Source organism: Trichechus manatus, unplaced genomic scaffold, assembly GCF_000243295.1.
Source record: "Trichechus manatus latirostris isolate Lorelei unplaced genomic scaffold, TriManLat1.0 scaffold00010, whole genome shotgun sequence".
NCBI lineage: Eukaryota > Metazoa > Chordata > Mammalia > Sirenia > Trichechidae > Trichechus > Trichechus manatus.
The window spans coordinates 25,364,739-25,377,857 of record NW_004443946.1 but is presented as its reverse complement, the minus strand read 5'-3'; positions in this window follow the sequence as shown (position 1 = coordinate 25,377,857).

The following is a 13,119-nucleotide window of genomic DNA, read 5'->3' as shown; positions in this document are numbered from 1 at the left end:
CATCACAGGGGCTGTCTAATCTTTGGCTGAACGGTGAACCTCAGGAGTGACTTCACTACTGAGCTAAAAGGGTGTCTGGGGGTCATACTCTCAGGGTTTCTCCAGTCTCTGTCAGGCCAGTAAGTATGGTCTTTTTTTGTGAGTTAGAATTTTGTTTTACATTTTTCTCTACCTCTGTCCAGGACCCTCTGTTGTGATGTCGGTCAGAGCAGTCAGTGGTGTGAGCTGGGCACCATCTAGTTGTCCTGGACTCAGTCTGGTGGAGGCCATGGTAGTCGTGGTCCATTAGTCCTTTGGATTAATCTTTTCCTTGTATCTTGTTTTCTTCATTCTCCCTTGCTTCTGAAGGGGTGAGACCAGTGGAGTATCTTAGATGGCTGCTCACAGGCATTTAAGACCCAGACCCTAATCGCCAAGGTAGAATGTAGAACATTTTCTTTATAAACTGTGTTATGTCACTTGAGCTAGATGTTCCCTGAGACCATGGTCCCCTGAAGGCTGTAGTCTTTGGTCTTCTTCAGTAAGTGCTTCAAGCCTTCTTCACTTTCAGCAAGCAAGGTTGTATCATCTGTATATCGCAGGTTGTTAGTGAGTCTTCCTTCAGTCTTGATGCTGCATACTACTTCATATAGCCCAGCTTCTCAGATTATTTGCTCAGCATACAGATCGAGTAAGTATGGTGAAAGGATACAACTCTGACGCACACTTTTCCGATTTTAAACCACTCGGTATCCCCTTGTTCTGTTCAAACAACTGCCTCTTGATCTATGTACAGGTTCCACATGAGCAGAATTAAGTACTCTGGAATTTCCATTATTCACAATGTTATTCATAATTTGTTATGATTCACACAGTCAAATGCCTTTGCATAGTCAATGAAACACAGGTAAACATCTTTCTGGTATTCTCTGCTTTCAGCCGGGATCCATCCGACGTCAGCAATGATATCCCTCATTTCACATTCGCTCCTGAATCTGGCTTGAATTTCTGGCAGTTCTCTGTCAATGTACTGCTTCAACCGTTTTTGAATTATCTTCAGCAAAATTTTACTTTTGTGTGATATTAATGATATTCTTCAATAATTTTTGCATTTTGGTGGATTACCATTCTTTGGATTGGGCACAAATTTGGATCTCTTCCAGTCGGTTGGCCAGGTAACTGTCTTCCAAATTTCTTGGCATAGACGAGTGAGCACCTCCAGTGCTGCATCCGTTTGTTGAAACATCTCAATTGGCATTCCATCAATTCCGGGAGCCTGGTTTATTGCCAGTTCCTTAAGCGCAGCTTGGACTTCTTCCTTCAATACCACGGGTTCTTGATCATATGCTACCTCCTGAGGTAGCTTTACATATACTCACAAATAAGTGTCCCCATGTGCAGGTGGGAGTCCTCAAAGTTGTCCCTCATGAACTCATGAAGGATAGTCCCTTCCAAGTCTTTCTGGGAATCCTTAGGACATATCCCATATGTGCTCAGAAATGAGAAACCCCTTTACAATATTTATGGGAGTCCCTAGGGAATCCCATACATGAGCTCACAAACAAGCCCTCCCCAGGTATTTCCGGAAACTCTCAGGGGGGTGTCTCATGTAGTCTCACAGATAAGAGTACCTAAGTATTATGGGGGTCATCAGGTAGTATCTTACATCTGCACTCCAACGTGTTCTCTGCCCAGATATTCCTGGGAGTCCCCAAGGAATGTGATCCAGGTACTCATAAACAAGTCCCCTCAGGTATTTCTGGGAGTCTCCAGAGGGGAGCTGCACCTGAACCCACAAACAAGGTCTCCTCTTCCAGGTGCAGCCACAGCTTCAGCTAGAGACTTACCAGATTCTAGAGCCTCTTACTAGCCTTCTAATAGGCACTGCCAACTCTTGATGGATGATGATGTCTCCCTCTAAATGGAGACTTTGGAGCCTTCAACATGCCAAAGTTGCAGAATATTTTGAAGCAAAGTGGGGTAGAATACATCTTTCTCCTCTGTTGGAACGGTAGCCAAGCAGGGCTGGTCTCAATGGTCTACACAGTTTCAGTAAATAATTCTATTTTCATTGATGGTTTTCCTGTTCTTCATGGGACTGAGGTAAGACTCTCAGTAGGCTGGGCCAGGAGATGAATCTAAGGGATAGAATCATCCTTCTGATAACCGAGGCCTTGTTGCTTTTTGCTGGGTTAAGTTCATCGTATCTGGCTGCTTCTCCCCTGAGAATGGGCCCTTTCCCAGGAGAATCCTCAGCCTCCTTGTAAATGGGTATATTGTTCCATTGCTATTTTAAGAACAAGGGGATTTATTACAAAGGATGGGGTAGATTTTACAGAAGAGTCAGGAAATCAGCCAGGAAGAACATCCAACCACTCTTGGAGCAGAGACCCACTGCTGGCCCACGTGGGGCTGCTTATGGCTAAGATTAGGCACCAGGCAGTAGAACTTCCACCATAGCTGCCACAAGAACCAAACACCTCGGTTACCCGTTCTGATCTCCCTGCATACGGCTGCCACCTCACATTTCTCACTTCCCCTTCCCAGTTGTCTCATAGCTGTGTCCTCTTAATGAAAAGTAGGTCACATTGGGTCTGGGAAATGGATGTGGTTTTCAGTTCCAGTCTTTATAATACAAGAAGGTATAGTATAGAATGGGACTTGGTGTGGGTGTTAGGTTAGCCACAGAGAGCTTCTCCTGAACATATCCCACCAGCTTATCAGACACATATAGACGTAGCTGAACCTGAGCTTGTGTTAAAACCAAGCTCAGGGATAAAGGGCTATTATAGCTGTACATGATACAGATACACTCTACGGGCTGTTGCCTTGGCATAAGGATTCAATATTTCTATTCCTTATGGCAATTAATCCCTATGGTAGATGAGATCATTAGAATATCTTGTTTAGTTATTAAATATTCAGATAACATTACTAACCCCTCTTGTTCTCATTTGTTGACTAATTGATTTATTCATCAAATATTTACTGAGCATCTATTATGTGCCACGCACTGTGATAGTATTTGAGGATATAAAAAAGAATAAAATACTTTTCTCAAGGATCTTTTGCCCAGCAGGGAAGATGGACAAGGCATTGGTCTGTTATGATAGAGCTGTGAGTGCTGGGATAGAGGAAAGATCAACACAACCTGGGGCAGGATGGGATGGATTGTGTTGGGCATATTGTTTTAGGATAGCGTGAACTCTACATTGAGTCCTAAAGGTCATAGAGGATGACGACTGGAAAGGCCTTCCTGGCCAAGGAACTATGTGTCCAAAGGCTCAGAGGATCTGGGAGATATTAAGTTGTGCAGAAAGGCTGAAGCATAGAATCTAATGGTGGGGGTGGGATGAGGATAGAGGAGTCAGCAGGGGTCAGGTCACGAAGGACCTGAAATTCTGTCACCTGAAATTCAGATTTCACCCTGATGGAATTTAGATTTTATTCGGAAGATATAGCTACTAAAGAGTTTTAAACATTAGAATAAGATTCAGATTGTGTCTTAGAAAGATTACTATGGCAGTCATGTGGAGTATAGACTGGAGAGGGTCAGAAAGAGGCTAAAGATCTAATCCAGGTGAGAAATTTTGATACCTGAACTAGTGGCAAGGTGGAAAAAGAGAACAGGATGGATGGGAGAGTTGTAAGAAGGGAGATGTCCCAGCACTGGTCTCTTTTTGGATGAAGGGGATGAGGCAAATGGAGAAGTTAAGGATGATGGAGTAGATGCTTTGATGTGCTACACAGCTCCCCTTTCAAGATTGAAGGAGTTATTCTTCCAGCTATTGGGGGAATTTCCCTCAGTTGAAGATAGCCATCTTGTCCAAGGTTACACCATCTTCTTGGACGGACCACATCCTATAACTGGTCAACACCAGGTTATAAAAGCTACATCCCAGCCCCCTCACCCCAACTCTAGACAACTCTGAAGGGCCATCCCAGCTCCAGCTCTCCCGAGAGGTTGGCTGAGGCCTTCTTGAGACTTGATTGCAGCTCAACTTCTTCTTTTCAATCCTGCCTTTTTCCTCTCTTCTCCTTTACAGATGAGGAGCCCAAGAGCACTCCCTAATACATCTCCTTTATGTCAGTCTCTGTCTCAGAGTCTGCTTCTCAGGACACCTAAACCTGCAACAGATGATGTCCCCCATCCTGGCTTGTGAGGAGTGTGAATAGTGAGTGGGGTCATTCACTGATATGTGGAAAGTGGGAAGAGGAGTTGATTTGGAGTGGATGAAAGAGAGATAATGAGTTGAACTTTGGAAAAATTGAGTTTGAACTTCCAGAGATTTGCAGGCTGTTGGGAATAAATTTCAAGAGAAAGATGTAGGCTGCAAGTATAAATCTGAGAGTCATTAGTGTTCTGGGGTTAGATGAAGTCTTAGACTGACCCCTATTCCAACAGAAAGCATATACTGAATTTCCTGACTAAGGTAGGAAATGCCATGGTCCTCAGGTCTCTTCATCTTTGGCTTCACATCTGGCTCCTGACTGCATCCTGGGTTTCTGATCCATTGGGTTATCCTGGCCTTCAGCCCTGCTCATCTAGACTCTGACTCTGGATGCAGTTCAACCCCATTCTCCAGGCATTCTTCAGCTCCATCCTCTTCTATGTCTGTCCACTTCTTTTTTAGCCTTGCCCCAACTTCCCAAGACCTGACTTTTCTCCCAGTCTCTGTGATCTGATGTCAAGCCCTGTCCTGGTGTGAAACCCTCATAATTTTAAGCATCCCAATGGTAAATATTGTTGAGCTAGTCACTGTCAACTTGTGCCTTTTCCAGACTCTCTGAGCTGCAGGTAGTGACATCTTCAACCCATGTCTGGACCAGTTCCTGGACCCCTCTCCATGGTTGGCTAGAATTTTACTCTCTGTAGGATCACCCATTGTCTGGATGATGCTATTCTGATGGTCTTTGAGCATCAACCTGTCTTGCTTTGGGCCTTTGCACTAGCTCTTCCCTCATCTCTGCATGTTTAACTGGTTCCTCTGTGTCATTCAGATTGTCAGCTCTTCAGAGAGGACGCCCTTGACTTCCCTATCTGAGGTAGCCACCCAGTTCCTCTCTTTCACATCATCCTATTTTACTTGTCTGCGTGACAAGCATTACTATCTTTTTCTTATTTGTTTGTTTCTCTGTCTTCCACTACTTGAATGTAAGTCTCCGAAAAGGAGAGTCTTTGTGGGAATTGTTCACCATTCTCTCTCCAGCACCCAGAACAGTGCCTGGCACGTGCTAGGTGCTCGATAAAAACCAAAAGATTGACTGAATGAATCTATTCCTTGGCTGCTGTCCCCACACCCTCTGTACCCGAGTTCTCAGCATGCTCTGAAGCAAAGCCTGCCTGAAATATGACCATTTATGTTATGGAAATGCAGGATCACCAGCCACTAGTTCATTTCACCACGTAGATGATGATTCTTTCTCATTTTGTTGTCTCCTGCACCACTGGCTTGATTGGTGGTGATTAGCAGAGGGTGGTCCATTTATGTGAAACACCTGCTTCCCACCTGTGTCCCTATGAGCAGTTAGCTCTGGACCCAGTGCAGGAAGCTGGCGGGTGTCCTTCATGGCTGAGTGGGCTCCTAGAGTTTTTTCCAGGAGTCCGATCCAAACTGGCACCATATGGGTGACCACCTGTATGTTATTCTGCCAGCATTGCATGAAACACATCTGCCAGCTTGTGAAAGAGACCTGGGGACGCTTGGGGCCGTCAAGAGGATTGGCAGAAAAGCTAGCCCAAGAAGAAGGCAGTTTCTACTTTGTGAGTTAGGTTATAATTTAATTGGTCTCCCTTCACTTCAGTGAAATCAGCAAACACCAGCTCAGAAGATTGTGTTTTTGCATCACACCCATCAACCCACTCTGAAGAGAGTAGACAAATATGTCAAAGGTTATTTTACCCCCGCCCAGGGTTGAAAAGCAAGACTTGATACTAAAAAGTTCCTCTGCTGGGGAACTACACAAGATGGAGGCTATGATTATGTTCCTAAGCCAGGTGCTGTCAAGTCATTTTTGGCTCATGGTTACCCAACGTGAGTCAGAGTAGAACTGTGCTCCATAGGGTTTTCAATGGCTGACTTTTTGGAAGTAGATTGTCAGGCCTTTCTTCTAAGGCACCTCTGAGTGGACTTGAACCACTGTTTTGGTTAGTACTGAACGCATTAACTGTTTGCACCACCCAGGGACTCTGATCATGCTCCTAGTCATTGCATTATAGCCAAGTCATTCATCCGACACCTGCTCAGGCTATAAACCAAAAAACCAAACCCGTTGCTGTTGAGTCGATTCTGACTCATAGAGACCCTATAGGACAGAGTAGAACTGCCCCCACAGGGTTTCCAAGGCTATAAATCTTTATGGAAGCAGACTGCCACATCTTTCTCCCATGGAATATGGCTGGTGGGTTTGAACCACTGACTTTCTGGTTAGCAGCCGAGTAATTAAGCACTGTACCACCAAGACTCCTTACTCAGGCTGTACTATGTGCTGATTACCAAAAGTTGTTCCTTGGATCAGTGATAAGACTCACAGAAGCAAGAGTCAACATATTTGATTGGATGGATCGAGGCAGAATATACCTGTCAAAGCCATAGGGGGCCTTAGGAAAACTTTGAGCTGAAGCTCAATTTGGAAACTCCGTTTGAAAACACTTCTGATTTATTTGCGTGTGTGATTCTATCATTTTATTTCCCATTTACATTCCCCTCAAGCGGTTGGCCCATCGGGACATCAGGTGATGTGCAGCCGCCTCTATTAATTTTTATTTGTTTTTCATGAATTTAATCATTTGATACTTTTGAAGTGCCTGTTAAATGCCACACATAGTAATAGGCACAGGGGATACAAAATTGACTACAACAGCATCCTTTCCCTGAAGGACCCCAGAGACAGGCAGGGAAGATAGGTTATGTATACAGATAAATACACTGCAACAAGTTCATAAAAGGGGGGCCCTTATCCCAAACTTGGGGGAAAGAGACTCCTGGAGAGGCGTGAAAGCTGAGTTAAGTTCCGGAGAAGGGATAGGGCTCAGTGAGTAGGAAGGAGAAGGGAAAGCATTTTGGGAGTAGCTGCAGGTGTGCAAAGGCTAGTAGTGAGACAAAGCAGAACTATTGAGCATGGCAAGTAGTTTCAGTAGGGCTGCATCATAGGTTAGTGGGGGTGCAAGAGTCAAACGAGGTGTTTGGACGCCATCCTAAGGGCAAAGAGAGCCATGGAAGGACTTGAGCAGAGGCACTACATGATCAGACCTGAATTTCTGAGAGATAAATCTGTCTGCTGTGTGGAAAATGAACTGGAGGGGGACAGGACTGCATGCAGAGTGCCCAGGTGGGCTGTTGTGGTGGGAGCTGTAAACAACTTGAGTGACAGTGGAGAGGATGAGAGTGGCTGGGCTGAAGAGATATTGAGGATAGAAGCCACTGGATGTGGAGGAGGGTGACAGAAAGGATGAGATCTAAACATCAGGCTTAGGGAAATGGATGGATGGAGGTGCCATGAACTAAGATGAAAAAACCCCAAGAAGGAACCGGGGGAGCATTTCCTCCTCTTTCTGTAGCCTCTGAAGAAGGAGGCCTGAATCCTCCAGTGACCCAGAAGGACAGGAGGCTCCATCTACTGGGGACTCTAAGGACCCCACTCCCTTCAAGCGGTTCCCCTAGAAACAGGACTTCTGTTTAGTCACCTTGGAAAGCCTGAAGGGGATAGGATGGCATTGGGCACTAGGCACTGTCCACCCTGGTGTGGAGAATGAGGTCACCTGCCTGTAAACTAAAGAGAAGAGGTCCCAAGCCAACTGGCTATGCGGGAACTCTGGACCTTGGCTCAGAATATGAGAAGAAGCTCGCAGCTCGTCCTTGCTCACCCAGGCAGGTGGAGCAGCAGAGAGCAGGGCTTTGCCTGGTAGAGACTGCTCCCTTTGGAGGCCAGAGAAGCGGATAGTTCTGACTATGGGTAGCTGGAGACCCGAGTCCTATCTCAGTTATGTAGAAAGCTGAAGGGTCACTTGAATGAGATTGTATGCATAGATTATACCAACGTGGGCTCTGCTTTCGCTGAAAAGCAATTTCAAAGCCACTTCATTCTCCACCTGCATTTGGCTAATAGCCTGATTACAGCCACACTAATAACCTTCAAATACTCTCAGGAGCAGCCTTGGCTCTGCAAGGTGCCACCTGCCTTCCTGGCAGGTCCGCCTTCCTTCCTCCTTGCCCTATTTCATGCTTCTCTGGGGCTGCAATTACAACAGCTGTTTATTCCTCCCAGGGCCTGAGTTACTTGGAGGAGAGGCAGATGGCTGTGGGCTAATTTCTGAAGTGTACTTCTGGGGACCATCAGCCCTGGCTCCCAGGCTGACATCCCACCCAGGGCTACAGGTCAGAGCATGAACAATGCTCCACGAATATGGATGCTGAGGACTGAGGCTGATTGCTTCGGTCCTGTAGGGCAAAGCTGTACTCCTGGGTGGCGACGACATTTTGCTAAGATGCGGGGTCAGGGGGAAGGCTTGTCTCCTGAGTCACAAGGCAGGATGTTTTAAGATTTAGGATACTGGCGTCTTGGAGAAAGGAGTCACTGTCAGGAGATGCAGCACAGAGAGAAATTGGTGTCTGTTGTATTGTCCTTCTGCTCAATTCATGCTTCTTACCCTGACAGAGGCTGGGTGGTCAAGGTGCTGCCAGAGAATTCAGACATCTTAGATGGATGAATCAAGGTGCCTTCCAATTCTAAGGTGCTAGGTGTCCTGAAAGGAGCCCTGGTGATGCAATGGTTAAGCAGTTGACTGATAAGAGAAAGGTCAGCAGTTTGAACCCACTAGCCACTCCATGAGAGAAAAGACCTGGAGATCTGCTCCCATAAAAATGACAGCCTGGGAAACCCTGCAGGGCAGTTCCACTCTGTCCTATCAGGTTGCTATCAGTTGGAATCAACTTGACAGCGCACAGCAACAAAAACAAGTGTCCTGGCTCGTTCCTTGGCTGATGCTGTTCCCTCTGGATTGCTCTTTGTCCTCTTTTCATATTGTCTAAATCCCGCCCAACCTCCATGTCCCCCTACTTTTTGAACCCCTCCCTGATGGTGGCTCCAGCTCATGCTGATCTGACTTTTACTGACTGAAGAGCTCAATTACTGCTATGATCTTCAGCTGAGTACTTTATTGTATGCTGCTGTGCTCACTCGCTGCTCTGTTTTGCTCTCATCTATCCAGCAATTGCTCAGGGACCATGCCCTTTACTGTACATCACTAGTCTCCTATGGCACTTAGCTTAGTGCTGAACCGCTGGCATTCTTAGGGAAGAGTCTCTAGGACATTCGTGGGGCTTGTCATTGTCACTGGATATCACTACCCTAGGACTGTGGGAATGCCTCATGCCAAGAGAGATGCTACTGAAGACTGGTCCATAGTCTTCCCTTTTGGGTATCCGGGCATCAGAGCTGGATGTTTCCTTCCCTTATTGACCTTTCCTAGCCCCTTAGTAGATCTGGAGGAAGAGGGATGCATTCTGAATCAGGTGTTATTTAGCTGACTGGCCTTCCACCTGGCGCGGCAGCAGGAGAGATGCTGCACTCTGGCCTAGTTTTGATGGTCTTCTGCTAAAAATGGTCTATATGACACATGACAGCGATGGCCAGGAGCAGTGATTCAGAGGCCCTGGCGGGGGTGGGGGGTGAGCTGGAAGTGCTCATTGTGCCCTGGAGGTGTTCTTCTCTGGGTCACCACTCAGGGACTCCCATCATGGTGGTTCTGGAGGACCTGGGCTTGCTCTTCTCGGGTCTATTGTGGTGGCCACCCTGGCATCATCCCTTCACCCTAGGGTCAGCCGTTGGTCAAGAATCCAGTTGATTAGACTTAGGGCATGAGAGACGGAAGGAGTGTGTGTGTGTGTGTGTGGAGGGGGGTGGGATGGAGAGACAGAGCAAGAGAGACAGAGAGAGAGAAATAAAGATGACTGGAGATGAGACAGGAGAGTAGGCAGAAGCAGACTGATGTTTTTTCCTTAAGAGTCCAGACTTGATCTCATCTTGGGTCCCATTCTCCATGCTTCCACACCAGACTCTTTGCTTATCTCCCAAATGCCATGGATGATCAAGCCCAAGCCATTTCCTTTCCATGAAAAATTCCTCAGTATCCCTTTCATCAGTGTCCCCTTGACAAATGTCTACTTACCTACTAAGCGTCAGTTCAAATACTATGTCTTTTGTAGTTTCTTCTAACTTTGCCCCCCAGAGTTCCAAAATGTTTTATCATTCCTTTTATGTTAGCACTTTTCATATGAAACCACATTCTATTATGTGCCTGTCTCCACTGGTAGACTCCTGTGAACTCTTTAAGGATCTGGAACATGCTTCATTTATCTTTGCATCCCTAGCATCTAGCCCAGTGCCTGACACACTGTGAGTGCTCAATATACATTTATGGAACTGAACTGAGTGAATCCTGATGGCAATAGGGAGCCATGGAGATGTTTTAAGCAGGAAATAGATCTATTTAGATAGTGCTAGAGGCTTTAGACTAGAGACAGGAATGTTTCTGCAACTCGTCCAGGTCAAGATCTGAACCTCAGCTAAGGCAAAGGCAGTAGGAATGGATGGAGCAAAAGCAGAATTGATAGGATTTGATGTCAGTTGGAGCATGGAGGCTGAAGGAGAAAAAGGATTAAAGCTTGACCCCAAGGTTCTTACATTAGGGGCCAAGTTCCGTGGGGTATCATTAAGGGAGGTGTGTCATATGGTGTCATTAGGTGTGACGGTCCTCCCAAGCCAAAGAAAAATTCAAAGAGCATTTCCCTTGCCAAATCAGTAAAGTGAAGATCTCTCAAATAAGGGAAACTAAACTCTAATGGTCAGAGCAGGTAGATTGGCTATTTATGTTCTAAGTAAGAAAAAGAAGTAGATAAGCTCTGAGTCAGAACCCAAGTTTAAGAGTTGGTTTGCTAATTTCAACCACTTACCAGAAGGGCTGGGGCATTTTAGAGGTCAAGGATTTCTCCTCCTGGAGGGAGAAGAGAAGATTCTTTCCTGTACCAATTCCCAGGTCACTCATATGGCCTTTGTGGCTCCACCTGAACCTAGAACATATGGATTCTTACTTATGACTTCTTCCTCTGTTTAACCAAAACCAAACCAGTTTCTGTGGAGTTGACTTAAGCCCATGGTGACCTCATGTGTGTCAGAGTAGACTGTGCTCCATAGGTTTTCAATGGCTGATTTTTTGGAAGTAGATCACTGAGGTGAAGTTAAACCTCCAACCATTTGATTTGCAGCCAAGTTCATTAACTGTTTACACCACCCAGGTACTTCTCCTCTGTTTAAAGTAGGATGTAATTCAGGTTTTAAAAACACTAAGTCTATCTGCTCCTGGGGCTGACAGCCCAGCTTAGATTGCCACTAATCTAGGCTCTTCCTGTGTCCCTCTGGTCTAGAAATAGCAGCTCAGTGACATGAGAAAGTGGCTTTCTGCTGTGAGGGCTGAGCTGGGCTAATGCCAAGGACATGGGGAAACACAAGTCACTTTCCAGCCTTGAGCAGCCTGATAGGTAGTGCTTCAGACAGCACTATGAACCTTGAGCTCTAGGGTCATGGTTCAGACAGCTGTATAGTGTGAAACACTTCTCTCTGGTATATTTGTATTACATACACGGACAACCTAATCTTGCTTTCTTCAGATTATACTCGTCTTAATGTTTCCTAGCGACATTGCGGCTATTATGCTGACAGGACGGTAAGACGTGGAGCTGCACTAAATGTGTGTGCTTTTCAAGGTTGGACTGAAAAAGAGTCCAACTTACACAAGTAGGAAGGGTGAGAAAGAAAGAGGTAGTGTTAAGAGCTGGTGAGCAATACAGGAATGCAGTCCCCTGGCCATGCTTAAACATAGAAGTCTTTTTTCCTTGAGAGTTTTTGACCAGATGTCTGGAATTTAGGCATAGTAGACCACCCTTAGGAGTCCCTGGGTGGTGCAAATGGTTATGCTCTCAGCTACTAACTGAAAGGATGGCAATTTGAACCCACCCACAGACACCTTAGAAGACAAGCCTGGCGATCTACTCCTGAAAGGTCACAGCCTTGAAAGCCCTATAGAACAGTTCTGCTTTGCATACATAGGGTCGTCATGAGCAGCAATAGACTCAGCAGGAAATTTTTTTTTTTTTAGACCACCCTTACCAGATTACATTTAAAACTTTTAACTTATTTTCTCAGAAAATAGTCGTATAGATGTGAATTTCATGTAGATCTGAATACAGAATTCTGGGCAAGAGAAAATTACAGATAGCATTGGTATCCCCCGTGAATTAGAGACCACTTAGGATTCTGTTGTTACCCTCAAATAATACATCTCCCTGTTACAACCCCCTGTTGGGAACTTCAATGCAGATATGTATAAAGATATCTTCAATAGAAAAAATACTTTAATAAACAAAATGGGGGCACAGCATCGTGCGCTTGGGGACCCTCTTCCAGCAACCTTAATTATTTAGATCCCACAGATGCTTCCAGAAATAAAAAGGAGTTCTCTGAACAGAGGTAAATGCTGTCACAAAGTTCATGTATTCATTCCACCTGAAAAGCATAAGGCATCACAGAACCTTAAGCTCTCAAACAGGTGCCTAGATTTAGAATTTGGTGTAAATTAATATTACTGATGTGATTCACTTTATTTTTTGTTCTCTGAAAATTATTCATTCTTCCCCAGGTATAGTGGGCAGCAGGTTAGAAGCACTGTGGGGCTGGAAGAGGCCAGTTGGATCCAGCATGGTAAGAATCTCTGACAGTGAGGAAGAGGACAGCCAGATTTTGACTCTCCAAGTCCATCGGCATCATGGGACTGTTGGATAGAAGCAAATTTCCCCACAGCATGACTCCAAGGACACCGCTGTGTCATACAATACAATAACCAATACTCATCTGATGACATTTTTGCAAATAGTTTTGTTCCAAATGGTTAAAATGAGCAGACAAAAGGGCTTATGCTTCAGTAACCACAAAGAAAGTTAACAAACCAACTCATAAAAATAAAGATGAAAAACATAAAGTCTCGGCAAAAACAAAACCTACAAAAACAAAAGAAATGAAAAAAAAAATCCACAAACAAAAGTAACTCAGCACAAGAGAGTAAGAAGAACAAAGAAAACATCA